Raw genomic sequence first — 27,284 nt, 5'->3', positions numbered from 1 at the left:
CACACGCAAGGCGCTACAGCGATTCCTGGGATTTTCAAATTTCTACAGGAAGTTCATTAAAAACTTTTCTGCTATTGTGAGACCCCTCACACAGCTCACTAGCATAAAAAAAAACATTCAAATGGTCAGAAGAAGCCAATAAAGCTTTTCACTTGTTAAAGACAAGGTTTACTTCCGCTCCCATATTACGCCATCCAGACCCGTCCCTCCAATACATTCTGGAGGTAGATGCGTCAAACATGGTAGTAGGAGCAATACTCTCCCAACGACCAACCCACACTTCACCACTTCATCCAGTCGCCTTTTTTTCTAAATCCCTAAGCAGTCCCGAGATAATTTACCCCGTGGGTGAAAAGGAACTGCTTGCTATAAAATTGGCTCTGGAGAATTGGCGACATTTACTCGAAGGCACCCAATTACCAATAATTATATACACGGACCATAAAAAACCTCCAATATCTTCAGACTAGCAAAACTCTCTCGCACCGACAGGTACGATGGTCACTATTCTTTCTAAGGTTTAACTTCCTAGTGACTTACACACCTGCAGATAAGAACAAAAAGGCGGATGCACTATCACGACTAACTGAAGAAAACTACTTTGAAATCCCTTCCGTTCCTATAATACCTCACAAACGCATTATTGGAGTTGTCCGTTCCTTGAAGGAAGAGGTTTTGCATGGTATAAGTTTGGATTCACCCCCACCACAACTAAATACTGATCCAGAAGGCTTCGTCTACTACAACGACAAACTTTACATACCACCTACCCTACGCACCAAGATCTTGGAATTATCTCATGATGTGCCTATGGCAGGACATATGGGTATGACAAAGACTCTTAATTTGATTTCCCGGCAATTCTGGTGGCCTGACATGAAAACATCTATACAAAAATTCGTCTCTTCATGCAATGTCTGTGCCAGGTCCAAAATTGACACTACGAGACCATCCAGTCTACTATGCAGTCTACCAATACCCCAAACTCCATGGGAAGTTTTGTCCTTGGACTTCATTGTAGAATTGCCTCTTTCCAAAGGATTTAATACCATCTTGGTGTCAGTGGACCATCTGACAAAGATGGCACATTTCATTGCTATTCGCAGACTACCTTCGTCCAAACAAACGGCAGAACTCCTGATGAAACATGTCTTTAGATTACATGGTATCCCAAAAACTCTTCTGTCTGACCGTGGATCCCAATTTATTTCTAAGTTCTGGCAAGAACTATGTCACATACTACGGATCGAGCGGAAGCTCACTTCTCCTTACCATCCGCAGACCAACGGACAGACTGAAAGAGTCAACCAATGCATCGAGCAATATTTACGTTGTTACACTTCTTACCAACAGGATGATTGGGTGGATCTTCTCCCTCTGGCAGAATTTGCCTATAACAACGCAACCCACAGTACAACCAAGCAGAGTCCGTTCTACTTGAACTATGGGTTTCATCCCTCTATTCTTCCACCACGCATCCTTCCTTCAAACAACCCAGTAGCCTCAGACTATCTTACCCAAATAAAGGATTCTCTGGGTTTATTAAATACTACCATTGCACACGCTCACAGTCAACAAAAGAAGTACTATGATCTTCGCAGAAGACCTTCTCCACAGTACACTATCGGGGACCTCGTTTGGCTCTCAACAAAAAATTTAAGACTGAAGATCCCTAGCAAAAAGCTTGGACCTCTGTTCTTGGGACCTTTCCCAATCAAAAAACTTATTGGAAAAGCTGCAGTACAGCTTAGATTGCCAATAGACCTAAAAATCCATCCCATTGTCCATGTGTCGCTACTGAAGTCCCATGTTCCGGACCAAGGAATAAGGCCTAATATTCCGCCTCCTGTACAAGTTGAAGGTGGAGAAGAATACGAGATAAAAGAGATTCTGGATTCTCGTATCTACAGAAGAAGACTTCAGTACTTGGTTAGATGGAAGAACTATGGGCCCCAAGACGACACCTGGCTAAACACCTCTGAAATACATGCCCCTAGATTAATCCGCAATTTTCATGCGAGATACCCAGACAAACCAGCTCCAGAGGCCTTCAGGAGCCGGCCTTAAGGGGGGGGTATTGTAATGTTCCGGTACCTTTGGTACCCTAAATTACTCTTTTCACAAGTGTATGCGCCCCACCATTCTCTTTTGGAAAGGTGCGCATACACCTTTAAGACTGAAGCTGTCATCACTCAGCGCCGGACTAGATGGCTATTTAAATCGCCGGTTCTCACTCACATGTGTTCGTTCAAACACCCTTACCTGGATGCTAACTTGGCTTGAAGCTTTCGTGCTTGCAAGCATACCCCGCTGACGGAACCTCGCTGCGCTGATCCCTGCATCCCGCTTCCGGATCATCCGCTCCTCCTGAACCAACCTTCGGCTGTATTGCTATTAGTGCTAAGTACCCCGCAGGGGAACCCTCTATAAACTTATACTAAGCTTACACTATCTAGCTCTGCATAGTAAAGACTATTTATCACATCTGCATATCTAGATTGCTAGCTCTTAAGACTACTGCTACTTATTCCTGCACTGGGTTGATCTCTCTTGTATGTCCACCTGCTACTCTGTCATCTGCTACCATACATGATTGCTAAACCTACCTGCATCCATCTGCTACTGTCTTACCTTCAAGTGTCTGTCACCTACCACCTCCACTCAACCTGTCTCTTAAATCTTCATCACTGTGTTACTACATACATAAAGTCACTCTAGGAACCAGCTTGTTGAGTGTGTGTATTTACTAGCTGAATTAAGACCTTCCACACATGATGAGTCATTGAGGTTGGGAATGGTATCTCAGCATCTCTCTTACATGACTACTGAAGTGGAATATTTCTGCAGCTGAAAATCCACACCATACATGAAACGCAGGAGCGTTACAGTACCTGCATCAAAAGCTGGCTTCAGGGGGCGAGTCTAAAGGGTAGTGGTAAATGGGGAGTACTTGGAATGGTCTGGTGTGGAAAGTGGGGTCCCCCAAGGATCTGTTCTGGGACCAATCCTATTTAATTTATACATAAACGACCTAGAGGATGGGATAAACAGCACAATCTTTGTATTTGCGGACAATGCTAAATTAAGCAGGGCAATAATTTGTACACAGGATGTGGAAACCTTACAAGAAGACCTGAACAAAATAATGGGGTGCGCAGCTACATGGCAAATGAGGTTTAATGTTGCAAAAATGTAAGGTAATGCATTTGGAGAGCCTTTGGGGAAATCTAAGATGTAAAAGGACCTAGGGGTCCTAGTAGACGACAAGCTCGGCAATGGCATGCAATGTCAAGCTGCTGCAAGCAAAGCCAACAGAATATTGGCATGTATTAAAAAGATAATTCTCCAACTCTACAAGACTCTGGTCCGGCCGCATTTGGAGTATGCCGTCCAATTCTGGGCACCGGTCCTCAGGAAGAATGTGCTGGAACTGGAGAGAGTCCAGAGAATGGCAACAAAGCTAATAAAGGGACTGGAGGATCTCAGTTATGAGGAAAGACTACAAGCATTGAACTTATTCTCTCTGGCGAAGAGACACTTGAGAGGGGATATGATATCCATGTACAAATACCGTACTGGCGATCCTAGCATATGGACCAAACTATTCAGTGAAAGGGAATATAAAAGAACTCGTGGCCATTCGCTAAAATTAGAAGAAAAGCGGTTTAACCTTAAACTGCGTAAAGGGTTCTATACCGTCAGAGCGGTATGGATGCGGAATTCTCTTCCACAAGCAGTGGTGTCAGCCGGGAGCAAATTTGATTGTTAAAAAAAAACTATTAGACCTCAGCGACCACAACATACAGAGGTATACCATGTACTTTTGACATAAACACACACACATACGTATGCACACACGCACTCATCATAGGTTGAACTAGATGGACTGGTGTCTTTTTTCTTCCTCACTAACTATGTAACACTAACTTTGTATACTCTGCTTGCACAACTGCAAATAAATGTTTCATTTTCTCCCCACAGCTTGCTTCGGTGACAAAAAAATGCAGGGCTGGGAAAGAGAGACAGAAATGTACAGGGCTTCATGGGCACGTCTACAATCTTCCTGTCACACTGGTGGATTGCTCAACCTAAGTATCACGTAAAAGTTGTTCTTCAACTAGCCCTACCTCCCACAGTCTCTCTGCATTACATACATTCCGTCCCAACTCTGAGTTCAGCCCATGTAATGAGGAACTGAAACCGGAGCAACAGTTACTGCAGTTAACTCCTTGATGGCCCTCAGCTTCTGCACTCCTTTTAAAATGCATTTCAAAAGAAGAACACTTAAGCAATCTGTTAGACCCTATATTTTAAATATTGAAAACATGCAGAAATAATAAAAAACCTTACCACAGAAATAAAAACACCCTTTAGTGCTGGTTCACACTGGTGCAATTTCTGATGTGGCTTTAGGCACAGAATCGCATGACATGGGAAATCACAATATTTTTAAGGGTGCCTGTTCAAATTAACACAACTCTGTGTGGTGCGATTTTGGAAAAGGTTCCTGTGCTACAATTTCAGTGCAATTTGGCTCCATAGAATATGCTAACCACGTCCAAAGTCGCTCTACTTATTCGTACTGAAAATTGCATCAAAAGTGCATCGCAGTACTTGGTACTGAGCCTAATTCATTTTTGTTTTTACCAAAAGTCACAAAATATTTTTAGCATTTAAGCTGGCATAATTATCTGAAACTAGTCTTTCTACTGAACTGCCATATGTCAGCTGAAGTTGAAATCTGGCTTACAGTGGGAGGTCTTTCTTATTAGACTCTGAGGAGAAGGGAGAAGTAATTAAAAGGGCTTCAATAAAAAAGAAAGTGCTTAGAGCAGGTATCTCAGGAATAGACAAAGCATAGGCAGGAAGTGGGGCATTGGTACAAAGTCTATAGAATAGCAGCTCTGTACAGCGCAGTCGCTGCTAGGAGCTATACATTTTTAATTAATCCTCCAGCAGTTACAACAGTTTCTAGTTAAATGTTCCATTAATTTATACACTCATTAATTTACACATAGAACAGATATTGATTGATCATATCAACCTGGCTGTAATTAAATTATGTACTTACTGGTCATATAGACCTAAAAATGCCTGCTAATTACCCTCCCTTGCCCAATTTCATCCATTTGTTCCTCAGAAACAAAGCAATGTTCTGCCCATGCAGTCCTATGGAAGCAAGAAAAGCCAGTTCCGTGTAACTGCTGTGTCATCATGGTCAGATAGTCAGAGCTTACACAGAACTGATGACTTTCTCCCCACCACAATCTAACAGTGATTGGCCAATGTTAAAGAAGCAGTTCTATCACATTAGAGGAAGGCGAGGGAGTCCTCAGTTCTGACAATAGCCACCCACCTACATAAGAGTGGCTTTCCTTGCTCCTATCCCCATTGGTTGTATGGCCAGAGCAATGACTATGTGTGTTATGTTTTTACATGGGCAGAGTAATTACTATGCTTTTTACAATGTTATGAGGTACCTGCTCTAAGCACCCTTCTTACCTCTCCCTGCCTCTCACAGTCTATTAGGCAAGCAACTTATAACATAAAGTAGTGGGTTTTTTTCCTCCTGCCAGTTAAATGTGGAAGCAAAATTGCTACTACAGAAGGGGGTAAATGTGGGCAAAGCACAGATTTGCTTTAAAGTATATGTAAAAAAAAAAAAAAACTATGTATACAAAAAAAAAAGTATATGTAAATCATCTAATATTTTAGCTTTAAAATGTTGGGGCAATTCAAAAGTAATTTTAAAAATATTTTTAGATCTGCAGCTTTCATTAACCACTTCTGGACCGGAAGGATTTACAGTATCTCACAAAAGTAAGTACACCCCTCACAGTTTTGTAAATATTTTATTGTATCTTTTCATGTGACAACACTGAAGAAATGACACTTTGCTACAATGTAAAGTAGTGAGTGTTTTTTTCTTGTTTCATCTGTCAGATATTCCCACACAGAGATATGTGAAGTCAGTGGTGAGACATTTGGTAAACGGGGCAAAGGCCTGTATCCCCGCGTTATGGAAAAACCCGCATCCCCCGACAATAAGAGATTGGCTACACAGGGTAGAGGCGATTAACAGAATGGAAGACCTAGTTTTGACATCACAGTGTAAACGTGGGTTATATATAGAGACCTGGGAGCTTTGGAATACTTTTATTTTGTCAGAAGAGGGGACTAGGCTGCTGCAGACATAGATGGAGAGAGAGAGGTGATCTGGGGGCTTGGGGAGGTGTAGGGGAGGAGGGGGAGACCTTAGGGAGGGATTTGGAGAGGGGGAGCTTTCCCCCTGTTTGTCTTTACCCCTTTCCTCCCTCCCCCCCTTCTTTTTTTTTTTTTTTTTGGGTGTTTTGGCGCTTATTATTTGGTTTGTGTCTAGAGACTGAGAGTAGATTAGCCTAATGTTTGAAGTGATCACAGATGATGGGAAAGATATATAGATTTAATAATTTAAGAGATCTCTTTGAAGAGACATACAGTTGATGTGATAGGACTGGAATGACCTCTTATGTATGTAACAGTCGCAACTCTGTATAATTGGTTTGTATTGTAATATTGTTTTTCTGTGTTTGAAAATAAAATAAAAGATATATTTGAAAAAAAAAAAAAGTAGTGAGTGTACAGCTTGTATAACAGTGTAAATTTGCTGTCCCCTCAAAATAACTCAACACACAGCCATTAATGTCTAAACTGCTGGCAACAAAAGTCAGTACACCCCTAAGTGACAATGTCCAAATTGGGCCCAAAGTGTCAATATTTTGTGTGGCCACCATTATTTTTCCAGCACTGCCTTCACCCTCTTGGGCATGGCGTTCACCAGAGCTTCACAGGTTGCCACTGGAGTCCTCTTACTCTCCTCCATGACGACATCACAGAGCTGGTGGATGTTAGAGACCTTGCACTCCTCCACCTTCCATTTGAGGATGCCCCACAGATGCTCAATAGGGTTTATGTCTGAAGACATGCTTGGCCAGTCCATCACATTTACCCTCAGCTTCTTTAGCAAGGCAGTGGTCGTCTTGGAGGTGTGTTTGGGGTCGTTATCATGTTGGAATATTGCCCTGAGGCCCAGTCTCCGAAGACAGGGGATCATGCTCTTCTACAGTATGTCACAGTACATGTTGGCATTCATGGTTCCCTCAATGAACTGTAGCTCCCCAGTGTTGGCAGCACTCATGAAGCCCCAGACCATGACACTCCCACCACCATGCTTGAATGTAGGCAAGACACACTTGTCTTTGTACTCCTCAGCTGGTTGCCACCACACACGCCTGACACCATCTGAACCAAATAAGTTTATCTTGGTCTCATCAGAACACAGGACATGGTTCCCGTAATCCATGTCCTTAGTCTGCTTGTCTTCAGCAAACTGTTTGTGGGCTTTCTTGTGCATCATCTTTAGAAGAGGCTTCCTTCTGGGATGACAGCCATGCAGACCAATTTGATGCAGTGTGCGGCGTATGGTCTGAGCACTGACAGGCTGACCCCCCACCCCTTCAACCTCTGCAGCAAAGCTGGCAGCTCTCATACGTCTATTTTCCAAAGACAACCTCTGGATATGACGCTGAGCACGTGCACTCAACCTCTTTGGTTGACCATGGTGAGGTCTGTTCTGAGTGGAATCTGCCCTGTTAAACCGCTGTATGGTCTTGGCCACCGAGCTGCAGCTCAGTTTCAGGGTCTTGGCAATCTTCTTATAGCCTAGGCCATCTTTATGTAGAGAAACAATTCTTTTCTTTGAGAGTTGAGAGTTCTTTGCCATGAGGTGCCATGTTGAAATTCCAGTGACCAGTATGAGAGAATGAGAGCGATAACACAAAATTTAACACACCTGCTCCCCATTCACACGTGAGACCTTGTAACACTAATGAGTCACATGACACCAGGGAAGGAAAATGGCTAATTGGGCCCCAAAAAAAAAATATTTTTCACTCTCTGCTATATAACATTCCCAACAAAAAAAATTAAAAAATCAGATTTTTTCATCATTTTAGGCCAATTTGGAATTCTGCTACATATTTTTGGTAAAACAAAAAATCCAAGCGTATTTTGATTGGTTTGCGAAAAAGTTATCGCGTCTACAAACTAGAGGAAAGATTTATGTCATTTTTATTGTTTTTTTTTTTTTACTAGTAATGGGGGAGATCTGCGATTTTTAGCAGGGCTGCGACATTGCGGTGCACAGATCGAACCCCTAAATTACATTTTTTTACACTTTTGGGGGGGACCAGTGAAATTACTACAGTAATCAGTGCTAAAAATATGCACTGTTACTGTAATAATGACATTGGCAGGTAAGGGGTTAACACAGTGGCTGATCATGGGGTTAAAGCAGTAGTATACTCCACTTTTTAACTTGCACAGTTTAGGAGATATTCACCCTGCATGCAGCAGCTGACACCAGCGGGGTATGCGCTCTGAAGGTCCGGTGGAACTTTAGAGCTCCTTTCGGGCTCCCTGACGGAAAGTGAACTCCCGCACGCACCGTGTGGGGGGCTTCGTTCTAAGCTAAGTATTTCATAATGTGCTAATATGTAATGCATACGTCGGTTCGCGCAGGAGGGGCTGCCTGCTGCAGTAAAACTGCGGTGGGCGGTTCTTAACTGGTTAGGTTATATGTAAGGAGAGCATTCTTCCCACTGACCAACACGCTAATATACCATGAGCTGTGGATACAGTAATTTTTGGCAGGAGTTTCCTGAGGCATGAATGTTCAAGAGTTCCTGCATGAAAAATTTGAGAAAGGCTGACTTAACCACTTAACCAGTTTACGACCGCCCGCCACAGATGTACTGCGGCAGGCAGCCACTCCCAAGCAAATCGCCGTACATGTATGGCGCTCGCTTTCGGGAGTCTAGGGGCGAGCGCACGCTGGCGGGGGTGCGCTCCCGCCCCCGCTCCTCAGCAGGGAAGCCGAAGCGTGTGTCAGTCGGCTCTGATTGCCACCTGACATCCGCGATCACTCCCCGCTGACAGAGAAGAATGGTCAGCTGTTGTAAACACAGCGGACCGTCCTTCTCCCTGGGATGATCACAGAGCTCATGTGATTCTGCTATATAGGATCACATGTCTCTATGGTCATCTCAGAAGCCACGCCCCCCCCCTACAGTTAGAATCACTCCCCTAGGCTCACATTTAACCCCTTGATCACCCACAAGGTTAACCCCTTCCCTGCCAATGGCATTTTAACAGTAACAGTGCATATTTTTAGCACTGATTACTGTAGTAACGTCACTGGTACCCCCAAAAGTGTCAAAAATGTCAGTTGGGGGTCCGATCTGTCCGCCGCAATGTCGCAGTCCTGCAGATCGCCGCCATTACTAGTAAAGAAAAAAGATAAGATAATAGATGCAATAACTTTTGCGCAAACCATTTAAAATACGCTTATTGTAATTTTTTTTACCAAAAATATGTAGCAGAAAACAAATTGCCTTCAAATGTTAAAAAATTTAGATTTTTTTTTTCATTTTTTTTTTGTTTTGGGAATGTCATATAGCAGAATGTGAAAAATATTGTTTTTTTTTAATTGTCGCTGTTTTTTTATTTATAACGCAAAAAAATAAAAATCGCACAGGTGATCAAATACCACCAAAAGAAAGCTCTATTTGTGGGAAAAAATGTGTTTGGGTACAGCGTCCCACAACCACGCAATTGTCCGTTAAAATAACGCAGTGCCGAATCGCAAAATAGGGCCTGGTCAAGAAGGGGGTAAAATCTTCCGGGGCTGAAGTGGTTAAGGACCAGGCCTATTTCTGACACTTGTTGTTTACAAGTTAACCACTTGCCGACTGCCGCACGACTATATACTGCGGCAGTCAGCCTCTCCTGGGCAAAGTGAGGAATGGGTACGTCACTCACCCACGAGCCTTTAGGGCTCCCGCTCGTTCACTGACATTCCGCGCGTGTGACCGGCGCCTCTGTTGTCCACCAGTCACTCGCGATCTCCCGCAGGAGAGGGAGAAAGACAGACGGCTGATGTAAACACAGCCATCTGTCATTCTCCCTTAGATCATGACAGGGGCTATTCGATCCTGCTATGTAGGATCGTATGTCTCTGTGATGATCTAACAAGCCATGCCCCCTGACAGTTAGAATCACGCCCCTAGGGACACACTTAACCCCTTGATCACCAATAAAGTTAACCCCTTCCCTGCCAGTGTCATTTTTACAGTAACAGTGCATATTTATAGCACTGATTACTGTAGTAATGTCACTGGTACTCCCAAATGTGTCAAAAATGTCAGTCAAGGGTCCGATCTGTCCGCCGCAATGTCACAGTCCTGCAAAAAAAATTGCAGATCGCCGCCATTACTAGTTAAAAAAAAAAATGATATAAATCTTTCCCAAAGTTAGTAAACACAATAACTTTTGCGCAAGCCAATCAAAATACACTTATTGTGATTTTTTTTACCAAAAATATGTAGCAGAAAACAACTTGGCCTAAAATGTTAAAAAATTTAGATTTTTACATTTTTTTGGAGAATTTCATATAAAAAAATGTGAAAAATATTGTTATTTTTTTTTAATTGTCGCTCTTTTTTTGTTTATAGTGCAAAAAAAAAAAATCGCACAGGTGATCAAATACCACCAAAAGAAACCTCTGTGGAAAAAAAGGACATCAATTTCATTTTGGTACAGCGTCGCACAACCGCGCAATTGTCCGTTAAATTCACGCAGTGCAGAATCGCAACATAGGGTCTGGTCTTTGAGCAACCAAATCCTACGGGGCTTAAGTGGTTAAAATCTGTATTTTTTTGCTGGAAAATGACTTAGAACCCCCAAACAATATATATAGCTTTTTAGCAAAGACTCTGAAGAATAAAATGGCGGTCGGTCGTTGCAATATTTTTTTTTTCACATGGTATTTCCGCAGCGGTCTTTCAAACGCAATTTTCTGGGAAAAAAGCGTTTAGCCGCTTTAGCATTTAGCAGCGTTTCTCTGCCATCTTCCATTTTCCACTCCCAAATCCAATGACTAGAGCTTAAAAATGCTTGACGCGTCTAAGCTACTTACACCTCCTAAAAGTCTATGTGTGCATGGACACATAGAATAACATGGAGATGCGTTTTTAAGCTGTATAAAAAAAAAAAAGCCTGACGCCCCCAGGAGCAGCTGTTAAAATGTCCAGTGTGCATGAAGCCCAATAGTACCCACTCTAAGCACTGACATTCCCTGCCCACTGTTAAATCCAACTGAACCAGAACCAGCCTAACTGTGAATCCTTCCATAACAGTTGCTATATGAATATGGATGATCTTACATTACTCTGTGCCTACATGTAGCTCTAATTCTCATAGGAGCCGCTGGAAATTTGCTCAAGATCTTCCTCAGTAGATTGCCTCGCAGCCAGGCACATGATCTCAGCCACACTTTTCCTCAATAACCAGTCTAGGGGCGTTGTTTTTGTTAGTTTTATTTTTAGGGAACTCCAATAGGGTTGGGGGAATTGAGTGGGATACCTCAAAAACAGAAATTATGTACAGGTTGAGCTCATTTTGGTAAGGCTGAGGCAGAAGTGCTTGAATATAACAAAGTGTGAACTTGGCTTGTAGCAGAAACACTTAAATTCAGAGCTGAAGCCAAAGTCTTTGCATATAGCAAACTGTAGACTTGGCTTTGTAGTAGAAGCATTTAGAAGCACACAAGCTTCTTTCTTTAGAGATCCAAGAGCAGAATCCCTTTACAGAGAACTAGATAGACTAAGCTCTTCAAAACACCAACTGATGTTCCCTTTAGACAAACACACACAGCTGACTCTCTAGCACAAGAGGGATGGCAGCAGCCCTAAAGTCTCTAGTCACAGCAGTCTGTATTCACAAAATGTCCAGGGACAGTTGGTTGGCTACTTTCAAGCAACACCTTTCTCCTGTGATACCAGACTAGATCCTCAGTAGACAGATCCTCAGCTCTCTGTAGCTTGAGCATCCAGGCCCTCAGGTCACCCACCTGAGGCTTCACAAGCAGCAGGCTCATGGCAGTGTTGTCCTGGAGGGCAGCAGGCCCCAGGCTGGACTGATCGTTTTCAGGAAAAGACCTACAAGCTCAGTCTCTCAGAGCATTTATGCAGTTTCCCAGCAGCCTTCAGAGCCCTGCTCACTGAGATTGGACAGGGCTGAATAATTATTCATACTGCCATCTGCATAGCTCCACACTTTTGCTCAAGAGAATTCTCACAGCTCTCTGGAAAGCAAGGGATATATAAGACTGGCAGCATCTGAGAACACTGAGCTAATTAATCAGCTGCACTGGGTACAGTGAGCAAGCTAAATTTAGCTCACACAACAATTACAGCCATACGGGTTAGGGCTCTATCACACTGGTCGACTCTGCCAGTGGATCTGCTTGCACAGAGGGAGGATCTCTCCCCTGATCCCCACTTAGCAAGCAGATGACAGGTCCGTGTCGGTTCCACTGATGCAGAGGGGACACGGACTCAGCCTGCTTTCCTCTATGAGCATTCGTATGTAAAAGGACCTCCTGTCCTTTTACATCCGCCTGTGATTCATTCTCCATCTGTCTGCTTTTGGCGGATAGGATAGTATCAGATGTCGGCGGTGTTAATAGTCTCTCCACAGAGGGTAATAGACGGCCTGATAACCCCGACCTAAAAAACTGACAGGCGGACCCAATCGGTCTGCCCGTGTGAAAGGGGCTTCCAGTAAGCAGAACTAAATTTACCTTACACATTGATTAGACTGGCTACAGTTAGTCAAGCTAAATTTACCAAACAAAAACACAAACAGCTCCACTGAACACGGTGATCATGCCCTAAATCAAACTAATCCTAGCACCTATTTAGGAGGGTGCTACATGTAGATATCTGATAATTATTCAGTATGGCAGGCCCAAAATTACTGTATTTATCGGCGTATAACATGCACTTTTTCCTCCAAAAAATGGAGGAAAAAGCAGCAGTGCGTGTTATACGGCGATATTAAAAAAAAAAAAAAAGGCAAGGAAGCAGCGCCGAGAGCAGAAGGGGGCGGGCCGGGCAGAGGGGAAGGAAGGACGAGCTGTCATAGGAAGTTCCGCCTCCTCGGCCGAGACGTGTGACGTCTATCATAGGTGGGACTTCCTATGACAACTAGCGCTCGTTCTCCCTTCTCCTCGGCCTGGCCCGCCCCCTTCTGCTCTCGGCTCTGTTTCCCGGCCTTTTTAAAAACGGATTTGGATTGTGTCAATGGCGCTTGCGAGCCTGCATTGCTGGAGACTGCGCTGGCGGGGCTGCATTGCTAGAGAGACCGCATTGCTGGAGAGACTGCATTGCTGGAGAGACTGCATTGCTGGAGAGACTGCATTGCTGGAGAGACTGTAGTGCTGGAGAGGCTGCATTGCTGGAGAGACTGCATTGCTGGAGAGGCTGCATTGCTGGACACTGCTGATGAGGCTGCATTCATGGGCACTGGTGAGATGTCATTTGATGTTCTGAGTTCAAAGCTGTTTATTTTAAATTTAAGCTTTTTTCCTGAAATTTCTCTCCAAATATTGAGGTGCGTGTTATACGCCGATAAATACGGTAATTTCATTACATTGTAGTATTAATTCAGCAATTGAAAAACTTACTGTTATTTTAATTAGTAAACTGCTGCATGTCTAAATTTACCTTTCTGTGGGTAGGAATCACTTTTTTAAAGCATCATAAAAGCAGTTGTTGTACACACTCTTTAAAACAATGGCATTTCGCTGTGTTCAAAACTAGTATTGCCATTTAAAATTGTTTCAAATTTCATAGAATCAAGAATATATTGTCGAACCAGGACTCGTGTCATTGAAGAATGTAATTATTTTGGATGAAATCAACATACACTAAAGAACTCTCACAGTCTGAAACGCCACTTCTAATCGAGCTTGCAGTGCACGGGCTGAATGCGAGAAAAAAACAGACAAAGCATTTCAACAAAACTAAAGAGTGTCTGGTTTCAGCGATGGCAAGGCAGAAAAGCTGAATATCTGGATTCTAAACCTGTTCCTCCAACACTGACCATACCACAAGGTGCTGCTATTCTGTGAACAGGCGAGCCCGGAGCTTGTCACTCTGCTTCTTCAAGATCGCATTTTAATATTAAGTGAAATCGAATCTAGCATCTAATCCGTACAAAGATTCTCCTTAAAGGAGAAAGATATTATTTACATTAATTATGACAGATGCTGAAAATATGCAACAGACAGTCTAGTCAGCTCATATAGAGAAGATTTTTGTGGAAAGTTTTTGCCGAATTATGTTTTTTAAGTAAAAAAGATACTAGAAAAAAATGTTATGGTAATAGTTGTTTGGGAGGTGGAAACTCTATTTTCCAAAGTTAAAAGGAATGCAATGTAACGTTAAAGGAAAACAGACAATAAAAAAGGGTGCAATGACATGCAGCGATTAGTTATTAGATAAAAATATTATATTTTTTTACCCCAAATCTTTTGGTTTTTAACAGTAAACCTATGTTACAAATTTGTGGGCTGCTATTGTTAACCTCCCTTTCTGAAAATGCTAGCTACCTGGCTGTTGTACTAATCCATTGGCTTTAATACTTTAAGTCATAAACCTAGAACAAGAATTCAGATCGGTTCTTACTCACTCTGACTGACACTTGCTGCTTACTTGTTCTTGGCCATTAACTAATTAAATATGGAAGAGCAGTATTGTCGCACTAAGATGGGAAATGTAGTAGGGCTACAGAACAACCTCTCCTTTTCTCCATAACATAGGTGGGGGGTGTTCTGTAGTCCACAAAGAGATCTTAGGTAGGGATGATAACAATGTTTGAGGTTTTAATGCAGCATAGTCTGATCACTACTGAAAATTAGTAGTGGATTTCTGACAGGATCAGCTGTATTTTTTTTTCTGATTTAACAAAAGGCTTTTGTGGTGTTTTTAACAGATCAAAAGAGAGCAAACAACAGAAGATCATTGTAAGAGTTTACAAACTGGTATCAAACCCAAAAGCAAACATTTATTATATTGCAGCTTACCAATTCTTAGATGTGATGGCTGCATTTGTTTTCTTTTTAGGTTTTCTGTTTTATATTTTCATCTGGTGATCTAACCAGTAGGTCTATTGTTTTCAAAAGTACAAGATCTCTTGTAGTTACAGGAATGAGACAAACCATTTAATACTTGCAGGGGTGCTAACAATCAGCTTTTATTTATTTATGAAAAGCCTTTATTCCAAAAGGAAAAAAAAACTGTTGTAACTGCTTATGAAGTATTAACTGGAGTCTGGCTTCAATTTTTTAGTGTAGTTAAATCTGCTAGTACATCCAACCCCAAGGCTGACAACGCTGCTGTCCAATGGTACCCCCTGTGCTCATTCATCCAGAATGGGAGCACTATAATCCAGGAGGTTTGTTACTAGTAAAATCACCAGGTGAAAACAGAGGGAAAAAGCCTATAAAAAGAAAACAAATGCAGCCACTACATGTAATGACTGGTAAGCTGCAATATATTACATTTTTGCTTTTGGGTTTAATACCGATTTAGAATTCATTACATATACAATATATATCCAATAATAATAAAAAAATAAAGCCTTATTATACATTCATGAAGTACATCCCCTCTGCTCAGAAACAGTAACACACTATCAATGTGTATCAATGTGTAAACTTGTAACAGCCCGCAGATGTAATAGGTGATTATGGCTACTTCCATTCACAAATATAAAGTCATTTCAAACAAATACCAATTATATTTTCAGAATATTAAGGCCTCATGCCCGCTGGTTTCTTGTAAATGCTGTTTATCCTGACAGGAGAAATTCCGGGTTATAAACTCACCTAAGCTGCATTTTTTCAAAACAGTTTAGGTGAGTTTAGCAGGGTTTTGCATTGTCTGGAGTTTCGGCGTTTATTTATTTTATTGGCCAGAATTTTAGTTTATTCTGGCCATTAAAATAATTAAACACTGTCGTGGTAACGCGCCTAGTGTTTGGGGCATTTAACAGCATTTAGCATTTTTGTGGTCAAAATTGCCTCTCCTGAATGCGATTTGAGGGCATTCAAAAAACATCCTCTAAATTCTTGTGCTACTAAACTGCTAAAAACATCCATGTGTGCATCCATGTGGTAGGGGAGTCTAACCACTTTTATACCAGAAGGATTTACCCCCCTTAATGACCAGGCCAATGTTTGCGATATGGCACTGCGTTATTTTTAACTGACAACTGCGTGGCCGTGCAACACTGTACCAAAATAAAATTGATGTTCTTTTCTCCTACAAATAGAGCTTTCTTTTAGTGGTATTTGATCAAATCTGTGATTTTTATTTTTTGTGCTATAAACAAAAAACAAGGGACAATTCAGGAAAAAAAAAAAAAAACAATATTTTTCACTTTCTGCTATATAACATTCCCAATTAAAAAATAAATTACATTTTTTTCATCATTTGCGGCCGCCGGATCCGCTGATTGGCGTCCCCTGTGACCAATGGGCCTGCGCTCCCCCGCTAGTGGTCCTGCGAAGCGCTGTACAAGTACGCCATTTCGTGGGACAGAGCTGACCTGCCGCAGTAAAACTACGGCGGCTGGTCGGCAAGCGATTAAGGGCAGAAAAAAAAAAACACCTAAACTCACAAAAACATGAGTTTAACAGCAGCAGTGTGCATGAAGCCTAAAACCTATTAGTACAATTATTTGTATAATTGATCATACTTACATGTTTAGGTAGAGGAAATCAAATTAAAGCCCAACCCCAGATACATTTTACTTACTGTAAAATCTTTTTCTTCAGGTCACAAAGGCATTCAGGAATTATTTAAACAGTCAGGTTACACCATTGTCTACAACAGGTTGGGACACTGGCAAACAAAAATAAGTTAAGCCAGCACCTGTAGATCTCTAACCATCATCTCCAGTTTTGTGAGCAAACAGTAAAAGAGCCAATAGGACAGAGGGGGCCTCCATGGACTTCAAGAAAAATAATTTACGTCAAGAAAAAAAAAGCCTGTTTTCTTTAGCATTCATTGAAACAGTCAGGATGTACATAGTAAGTCCAACTTAGGGGTGGGTAATAGCCACTAAGAGATCCAACAGATGCGCAGTTAATACTACAAAGAGTATCTCAAAAAAATCAAAACCTGAACAAAGACTAGATGAAGAACTGGGCAATACCAAATATTAAATTTGGCATAACTAAAAATGCACTGAGGACTGGCGCTACAGATCAGGGCAGATAACCACTATTAAGGGGAAACTGCTGCCCGAAAGAGCAGCGGGCCTCAAATAGCGAAGTGAAGGACTAACCAATTAAGCACTAAAAAACAGGAGGAACACCCTACCTGAATGACAGAAAACTAAACCAACAACTGTTGTAGTCAGCAAGCAAGAAGTGTTTACTTTGTCCTAGAAAAAAAAAACAGATCTCGGGGGGGAAAATCGAACAGACACACTCAGCTAACTTCATGAAAAACTTAAGCCTAGCATACGTAATTTTTGACTGCAGAGAAGGAAGTTTGGACAGGCATAGCTGTCCAGAGAAAGGACTACTCGGTCCAAAGTGTGAGAGGGAAGTCCCAGGTAAGGAAGAATGTTACATTTTTTAAACAACTAATCACATAGAGATAGCCATGAATGTTAGACCCCCTTACAGCAAATTAAAGGGTAGAGTGATCAGCATGTTAGGATATACTGTAACCTAAACACGTGTACAAGAACATCAGGGCCAGAAGGAGAGGAAGGTCAAACCAACCAATCAAAGTCCTTTCAACCAACACCCATAGATGTTTTGTGCATAATAGCTATACTGCAATCCTTTTTCAAATATATGATTCTGAGAATCATTCAATATAACCAATGTCAAGAGTAGAAAACTCCGCCAAAGAGCGAGGTGTAGGAATCCTAGTACTAGCCCTAGGAATATTCACCTGGATAGGAAAGAGAAAGAAATCTAAGGTTACTTTCTCAGGAAAAAAAAAAAAAAAACGCAGTTCCGCCATAGGAGTCTGCAAATAGCACCAAAGACTGTATGTTGTAGAGACCAGCTTAGTGCCTTGCCTAAAATCCAGAATGTACAAGAGGGGAGGACCATGCTAAATGGGGATTTCCCAATGATCTCACAAACCCCAAAGAGGTTAACAGGGAAAAGTCTGCTATACAGAAGGAAAGGGTCATAGGTCCACAGAGAATTTACTTTCTTAGTAAGGGTTTGAAACAGCAGCTCACTTAAAGGCAACCCAAGAATACTAGTGCTAGCTATCCAGACAAGGTTGTCTAAAGATAGGACTTTCTTTCTTGCGTGAACTGCAAGATTCTAAAGAGCTGACTCTCTTCAGAAAGGTCTTATGAGCATTCTACTATGGGCTAGTGTTGTGAGCAGGTTCTGGAACTGCTGGAGGACACTGAAGAACCAGGTGCTTACTAAAGCTAGGCCATATACTGCAACAGATTCCCTCATCAGGGATTGATGAATCTGCAATGCTGACAGAGTATTCTGTCAGGTAGCACCGAACAATGGCTGCATATGATTTTTTTAGCCTAAGGATGTTGGGCGGGAGTGTGCAGACAGGTTCACCCATGAAATTAATTCTGGCTAGTACATAAGGAAATAGCCCAAATTTACTCACGTGTATAGTCAACTTAGGGAAATGACGAGTGAGTCCCTAGCTGGTCAAGAGTTGCCTCAGGAAAGGGAAAGAACTAAGAAAAGTCAAACAGTGCAAGGGGTGCAACCATTTGGGTAGAAAAGCAACTCCCCTGCAATAATAAGAAGTGCAAGTTTGAGTGGAATACTTTTCCCAAGGACAGGCTCCTAAAAAGTAGGAAACAGAAGTCCCAGGGAGTGGGAAGCAAACCTGGGAAATTTTACAATGAGGTGCAGTAATACCAGAAGGGTGAGAAGGGGCAGTCGAATAAGGTGCCTGGCTCAAGGCTAGAGTGGGAGCTGCAAGGAAAGGTCAGAGTGATCAGACTAGAAGGAGGTATACTAACAAGGAACACAGCAGGTGAAAATACAGCCCCCAACTTGCAAAACTGGAACAGAAAGCTGATCAAAGGAAAAACAGGTTCTCTGACTTCAAGATTATCAGCATGAATGGAAAGTATCTCAAGTAGAGGAGGCTCCCTTGGTGGGGGTGAAGGAGCCATCAAGAGGGACTTTACTTCCATTCATGTTTTGTATCTTGCATTTTGTATTTTCCTTGTCCAGAAGGACTGCTCTTATATATTGTATTTGTATTTATGATGGGCTGCTCTTATATATTGTATGTGTAAATTTATTGGTTTTAACATAAAATAATTTGTCAATTTCCTTTGACAGTACCTGTTTCTCTATATGAATAGAAAGTAGACTCCATTCCTCTTTGAGGTACCACTGGAGTAGTAGAGTAAGGTTGGGGTTCCTCCACCTCAACCACAGATCTTCTAGGTAGGCATACCCTCAAACTGCAAGTGGCATCAGGAATTACGGCATCAAGAGCAGTTCCAAAGAGATGACTTTCCTTAACTGGCAGGTGAATCAGATACTCCTTAACCATTCCAGGTATGCAGCCAAAGTGCCCTACGCATAGAAATGAACATCACTCCCATGTGAGACACAAGCTTTTTTCCTTTGGGCCATTAAGGCTAAAGTGCAAGGCATTTATTCCAAAAGCTCTAGGACAGTGGTTCTTAACCTGGGTTCGATCGAACCCCAGGGGTTCGGTGAGTCAGTCTCCGGGGTTCGGCGGGGGGGGCAAAGGGGCAATTGCTCCCCCCGAGAAAATATTACTGATTGTGAGGCCGAGCGCACCCCGGGAAATCAGAGCTGCGGTCGGGACAACTCACAGCCATTACACATAGACACTTGACACTCCGCCCCCTGTACCTCCCCCAGCAGGTTTCCAGCCTATCTCCTGCAGGCTGCTTGCTGCGTGAGTGGGCGGGATGGGGATGTACCTGACCACGGAGATCGCGCCCGCCTGGAAGAGGGAAGTGTGAGCAGCTGAGCAGAGGGAGCCGAGTGAATGTTCCTGGAGGTAGGCTCAGCTAGCTGTACATGGTGGATTAGTTTACAAGCATCTCTATGCTACGTCTGCTGAGTTACTGCAGCTTAGCATAGAGGTGCTGTTAGCTGACAGATGGAAATGCATGTCCTTTTCATTTAGCTCAATAAAGCATTGTGAATACCCCCTGGTGTGTGCCCTCCTGATACCCCATGGAATGCTCTCCCAACACCTCCCCCCAATGTGTGCCCTCCTAACACCCCATGGTATGCCCTCCAAACACCTCCCCAAAGTGTGTTCCTTCTTGACACCCCATGCTATGTCCTCCCAACCCCCCCCAGTGTGTGCCCTCCTGATACCCCATGGTATACCCTCCCAAAACCCCCCCCCCCAGTGTATGTCCTCCTGATACCCCATGGAATGCCCTCCCAACACCTCCCCCCAGTGTGTTCCCTCCTGACACCCCATGGTATGTCCTCCCAGCCCCCCCCAGTGTGTGCCCTCTTGATACCCCATAGTATGCCCTAAGAACCCCCCCACCCCAGTGTGTGCCCTCCTGACACCCCATGTTTTAATGGTTTTGTTCTTTGTTCTTAATGGTTTTGTTTTTTGAGATACAGTCGCCAACACTTGCAGGGAGGCCCCAGCGAGATTTGAACTCGCGACCCCTGGTTTACAAGACCAGTGCTCTAACCCCTGAGCTATGGAGCCCTTTTTTTTTTTTTTTTTTTTTTTTTTTTTTATGGTTTTGTTTTTTAATGGTTTTGTTCATTTTGTGCACCTATGTATAAATATATATCTAAATATATACCTATGTTTTGAATTTGAAAAAATCATATTTTATTTTTTCAATTAAGAAGGGTTCGATGAATGCGCATATGAAACTGGTGGGGTTCAGTACCTCCAACAAGGTTAAGAACCACTGCTCTAGGACATGAGGGTTTTTCCTAGTGATGGAGGGGTCGGCATTAAGGGATCTTAAATGACATGGTTTCATATATCATAGTCACTGCCAAAAAAGGATAGTGAGTAACTTCAGCGCAATTAAAAAATCAAAAACACTGAGTAAACTCCCAATGGCTGCATGCATTCAGTGCTTTCACATTACACAAATGAACCAAAATAACGTAAATAATGCTGCGCCAAACCCTTTGGTGCAGCATTATTTACGTTATTTTAACTTCCAACTAAGACCTACAGTATCTCACAAAAGTGAGTACACCCCGCACATTTTTGTAAATATTTTATTATATTGTTTCATGTGACAACACTGAAGGAATTACACTTTGCTGCAATGTAAAGTAGTGAGTGTACAGCTTGTATAACAGTGTAAATTTGCTGTCCCCTCAAAATACCTCAACACACAGCCAATAATGTCTAAACCGCTGGCAACAAAAGTGAGCACACCCCTAAGTGAAAATGTCCAAATTGGGCCTAAAGTGTCAATATTTTGTGTTGCCACCCTTATTTTTCAGCACTGCCTTAACCCTCTTGGGCATTGAGTTCACCAGAGCTTCACAGGTTGCCACTGGAGTCCTCTTCCACTCCTCCATGAGGACATCACGGAGCTGGTGGATGTTAGAGACCTTTCGCTCCTCCACCTTCCTTTTAAGGATGCCCCACAGATGCTCAATAGGGTTTAGGTCGGAGAGCATGTTTGGCCAGACCATCACGTTTTGGGTCGTTATCATGTTGGAATACTGCCCTGCGGCCCAGTCTCCGAAAGGAGGGGATCCTGCTCTGTTTCAGTATGTCACAGTACATGTTGGCATTCATGGTTCCCTCAATGAACTGTAGCTCCCCAGTGCTGTCAGCTCTCATGCAGCCCCAGACCATGACACTCCCACCACCATGCTTGACCGTAGGCAAGACACACTTGTCTTTGTACTCCTCACCTGGTGAGCTTGGGAAAGCTCGTACAAGCTCAGCTGGGCGGGCGCATGCGCAGTTACGTAATGGCGCCGCCTGTCGCCATTTTTAAATGAAAGGCACTCATTCTTGGCAGTCCCTTGCTACCAAAGCAGAGGAGAACTCAGAGTGAGGACGATAGACACTCATGTGAGTGAGGGGGCAATACTGCAGGGTGCATAGGAGGGCAACACTGCGGGATGAAACTGTGAAGGGGGCAGAGAAGGACACACTGATGTGCCTGTGGACAGGGGAAAGGGGCACAGGAGGACAGTAAACTGATGTGGAGAGGTGAAAGGGGCACAGGAGGACACTGATGTCGAGAGGTAACATGAAGGGGGACAGAGGAGGAAACGACCATGTCTGCGCAGCCTCTGACTACCTCCTGTACCATGACCGCAGTCTCTGACCACCTCCTGTACCATGTCTGCAGTCTCTGACCACCTCCTGTACCATGACCGCAGTCTCTGACCACCTCCTGTACCATGACCGCAGTCTCTGACCACCTCCTGTACATGACCTCAGTCTCTGACCACTTCCTGTGCCATGACCGCAGTCTCTGACCACCTCCTGTACCCTGACCGCAGTCTCTGACCACCTCCTGTACCATGACCTCAGTCTCTGACCACCTCCTGTACCATGACTGCAGTCTCTGACCATCTCCTGTACCATGACCGCAGTTTCTGATCACCTCCTGTACCATGGCCGCAGTCTCTGACCACCTCCTGTACCATGACCGCAGTCTCTGACCATCTCCTGTACCATGTCTGCACTCTCTGACCACCTCCTGTCTAATGTCCACAGTCTCTGACCATCTCCTGAACCATGTCCGCAGCCTCTAACCATCTCTTGTATCATGTCCGCAAACTCTGACCATCCTTTGTCTTTTATCATGTCTGCAATCTCTGAGGGGGGTGTCTGGAGAGGAGTCAAGAGTGAGAGTTCTGCCGGGATGGGGGGTCATAGGAGAAGTCAGACGAGTGTGGACTGTGGAGAGGAGACTATGGGATAAAACCAGAGACACTAAGCTGGAGCCGTCTGACTGAGCCCTGCACGGTGCACCTGAGAGGAGGTTAGTGACATCACTGCCAGGCCAGTCTGATGGGGGGGGGTCACTGATGTAAGGAGGCAGTGAATACAATAATGTAAGGGGGCACTGATATAAATGTCCCCCCTATATTAGTAATCCCCCCTTACCTTATTGTATTCACTCTGCAGAAGGTGGTCTCTGGTCACCAGAGTGCCCCCCACATCAAAGTTCCTGGCGTTTCCCTTTACACCAGAGTCTGTAGGATTCCCCTTACGGTGCAAGGGGAAACTCTGCGGACCCTGATGTAAGTAGAAACTCTGATTTAAAGGGGAACACAGTGGACTCTGATATAATGTGGTCTCTGGTCACCAGAGCAACCCCCCTTACATCAAATTTCTCCCCTTAGATCATGATCTGCAGTGTTCCCCTTTACATAAGAGTTCCCTTCCACTGTAAAGGGGATTCCTGCAGACTCTGATGTAAGGGGGAACTCTGTGCCGGCTGGGTTATAGTAACCTGACCTTCATGTAAATGGAGAAATATGTTTTTTTATTTGTTTAACCTAAACACAATACTAATAGCACCAACTACATGTTTATAGTTAAAATATTGATATTTGCACTGTTGTCTTTTTAGGTACTTTTTTGCAGTTTCAGTAAAAAATGTAGCCCTGCAAGTAAATTTAATGATTTGTGCCAGTAAAAAATTGGTGCCATTTGTAAATTTTGGTATCTTGCCAGTAAATTTTACTTCAGGGGGTTGGCAGCACTGGTGGAACCTGTCCTGTTAAACTTCTGTATGGTGTTGGCCACTTTGCTGCAGCTCAGTTTCAGGGTCTTGGCAATCTTCTTATAGCCTAGGCCAGTGATGGCGAACCTTGGCACCCCAGATGTTTTGGAACTACATTTCTCATGATGCTTATGCATTCTGCAGTATAGTTGAGCATCATGGGAAATGTAGTTCCAAAACATCTGGGTTGTCAAGGTTTGCCATCACTGGCCTAGGCCTTTTTTATGTAGAGCAACAATTCTTTTTTCAGATCCTCAGAGAGTTCTTTGCCATGAGGTGCCATGTTGAACTTCCAGTGACCAGTATGAGAGAGTGAGAGCGATAACACCAAATTTAACACACGTGCTCCCCATTCACACCTGAGACCTTGTAACACTAATGAGCCACATGACACCAGGGAGGGAAAATGGCTAATTTGGACATTTTTCCTTAGGGGTGTACTCACTTTTGTTGCCAGCAGTTTAGACATTAATAGCTGTGTTTTGAGTTATTTTGAGGGGACAGCAAACTTACACTGTTATACAAGCTGTACACTCACTACTTTACATTGTAGCAAAGTGTAATTTCATCAGTGTTGTCACATGAAAATACATAATAAAATATTTACAAAAATGTGAGGGGTGTACTCACTTTTGTGAGATACTGTAAACAGGGAGTCTGCTTGTCAGTCAATTCAGAAAAGGGTAAAAAACCTCATCAACCTTTTTGGTTGTATGTTTAAGGAGATTTCTACTGAATATGATCAAATTCATTCAGGGGGTAGCCTTGTTGGCACCTAGAAGTCGCCAGGTGAAAATCTGTTTCTCTTACGTCCTCCGACAGTCGCCGCCTCTTCATATTCGTCACATATGGGGTATTAGACTTTGCTCCGAAGGAGTAGCTAGGCAACAGAATATGTTAACATTAAAGCTTTTAACATATCCCACCCTCAAGGGGTGGTCCCCTCAGTCAATACCCTCCTACTTCCTGCAACCATATCTCAGTTTTAATGTCTAGCTTGTCAGGAGTGGCTGGCTCTCTCTGTGCTGGGGCTTTGTGCCCCAGACTCTTTCTTCTTTTTTTGATTTTTTGTTTGAGTTTTCTCTCTACCTTTACTTAGCTGTTCTTTTTGTCAGCATTAGTTAGTTCTTCGGATGAAGAGGATCATGCGGGCTGGGTCTCGGGCTGATCCCCCTGGTCGCAGGTCGTGGGTCAGTGGCTTCCCAGCCTGCCATCGAGCGTTCAGCCAGGTAACGCTCCTGGCGCAGTGAACGACCCATCCCTGTTCGGTGCAGGGATGATTGGTGAGGTGGCTACCTCACTGGACGCTGTGCGGTTTCTTAACCCCCATTCTGTGCGTCTTGTATGCGACTCTCCCTGACTCATGTGCAGCGGCTTGTTCGCCTGTGCGGGTCCCCCACGCCACTGTGAGGTAAGTGTATTTATGTGGGGACCTGTCTGTCTGGGGGGGTGTCAGTCTGGGACTGTGTAACCTGCCTCTATTCACACTGTTTGTCTCCCTATCTCTCGGCTGCATGCTGTGGGCTGCAAGGGGGGGGGGGAGCTGTGTGACACTGTGTGTGTCAGCCTTGTCAGTGTGAGAAGCTGTGTGCTGTGGGGCATGTTTTGTGGCATGTTTGGGCATTATACAGCGATCGCTGCGGCGATCTGACATGTTTTTTTATATACAGACATGTGTGCATTACTGTACTGTGGAGCGGCGGTTTCGGCGCCAAACGGCGCCATTTTGCCTACACTCGCTCCGGCCGCATGTTCTACATGCATGGCGGCCATTTTCTTGTAGCCTCCCATAGGCTTTCATAGAGCGCCCTGGCAGCATCACTTCCTCTTCTCCAGGAACACCGATCGAGGCAGCAGCAGCGGCGAGGGTCTCCTCAGGTTATATCCTTCCTATCCATTACCTGTGTCAGTTTTAGTGTCCCTGTGGGGGTCTCATTGTGCTTGTGTGTGGTGCGGTGGGCTGCGCTCGCCGCGCTTGTTAAAGGGGCAGTTAACCCTTTATTATCCGGCATTTGTTATAGGGGCAATGGATTCTCAGGAGGGCAAATTTCCTACCGCCTTGGTGGAAAGCCAGGGGACCGCTGTTTCCCCCCCAGGGGGGGATTTAGCCACTATTGTGGCTGGCCTTGCTGCTCAGGTGCAGATGCTGGTAGCTGCTCATTCTACTAAAAGACCCAGAGTTGCTCTTTCCTCTGATTCTGAGGGTGAAGGTGATGGGGTTGTTATGGCGGGGGCCTCCTTATCGGGGTCCCGCTCCTCCCTGGATCTAGTGGGGTCCGAGGTGGAGGCTGAAGTTGAAGGGGTTGATAATTCTCCCCCTGGCTCGCCAGAAGAGCTTGCAATCATGGATGAATTAATTGCTTCCATAAAACAAACGCTGCGTTTGCAGGATGAAGTGTGTCCCCCCGCTGCCTTGGCGGCTTATGGGACGCAGAGAAAACGCAGGACGCCGCAGGTTTTTCCCTGCAATGATGATTTTCAGCGCGCTGTTAAGGAACAATGGCGCAATCTGCGCAAACCTTTTGCTGTACCAAGTAGGTTCAAGCTGCGTTATCCCTTCTCGCCTTCCACTGATGAAAGGTGGTGTGTGCCACCCCCAGTGGATCACGCAATTGCGGTTTTAAACAAATCCACTGCGATTCCTGCAGAGGATTCCCCTGTGTTCCGTGATGCCACGGATAGGAGATTGGAGTCTCTTGCCCGTCATACTTATTCTGTTACGGGTTCTATGCTTAAGGCTCTGTTTGCCTCTCTCATGGCGGCCCAGGCGGTCGCAAGTTGGACGCAGATGCTTAGGCGCGTCCCAGTGGCCGATTCGGCCTCGCCGGCGACCCTGGATATGGTGGCTCAAATCCACCAGGGTGTCATGTATCTGTGTGATGCGGACTTGGACCTAGTCCCGTTGGCTGCACGTGTGCACAGCGTGGCGGTGTTGTCTCGCCGCCTGGTTTGGTTAAAATGTTGGTCGGTGGACCAGTCTTCACGTAAGACGTTAGCCAATCTGCCTTATGATGGGTCTCGCCTTTTTGGGGAGTCCTTGGATGTGTTGATTAAGGGGATCACCGGAGGTAAGAGCACTCTCTTGCCCCATTTCCCCAAGGCTAAGGGGGCTTCTGGGAAGAAGCATGCTAATTTTCGGCCCCCTCAGGGGTCCTTTCGTGCCTTTCGGTCGCACTACAAGGGCAAACCGTTCAAAGGTCAAGGCTCTCAGAAGAAGCCCTGGTCTGGTAAACAGAAGTCCGGTCAATCCGGATCCGCAGCCCATAACAGTGCGGCCTGAAGGGGCGCCCTCACCCAGTTTTGGGGTGGGGGGACGCTTGCTCGGTTTTCTTCAGCCCTGGTTGGCCCGCGTGCGGGACAGATGGGTTCAGGAGATCGTTCGATCTGGTTACAAGATCGAGTTTCTCTCTCGGCCGGAGAGCAGATTTTTTCCCTCAAATCTTCAACTGTCTCCAGAGCGTTTACGGGACCTGCACCTGGCGGTGCGGGACCTGAGGGCTCAGGGAGTGGTAGTTCCGGTGCCTCATCGGGACAGGTTTCGGGGGTTTTATTCCAATCTGTTCACCGTGCCCAGAAAGGAGGGCAAGGTTCGTCCAATTCTGGACTTGAAGGCTCTGAACCGCAAGTTCCGCATGGAATCCCTGCGGTCG

This window comes from Pelophylax lessonae (assembly GCF_965119305.1).
Source record: "Pelophylax lessonae genome assembly, chromosome: 7".
In the NCBI taxonomy this organism is placed as follows: domain Eukaryota; kingdom Metazoa; phylum Chordata; class Amphibia; order Anura; family Ranidae; genus Pelophylax; species Pelophylax lessonae.
The sequence above is the reverse complement of the archived record's forward strand: the minus strand, read 5'-3'. Positions refer to the sequence as shown.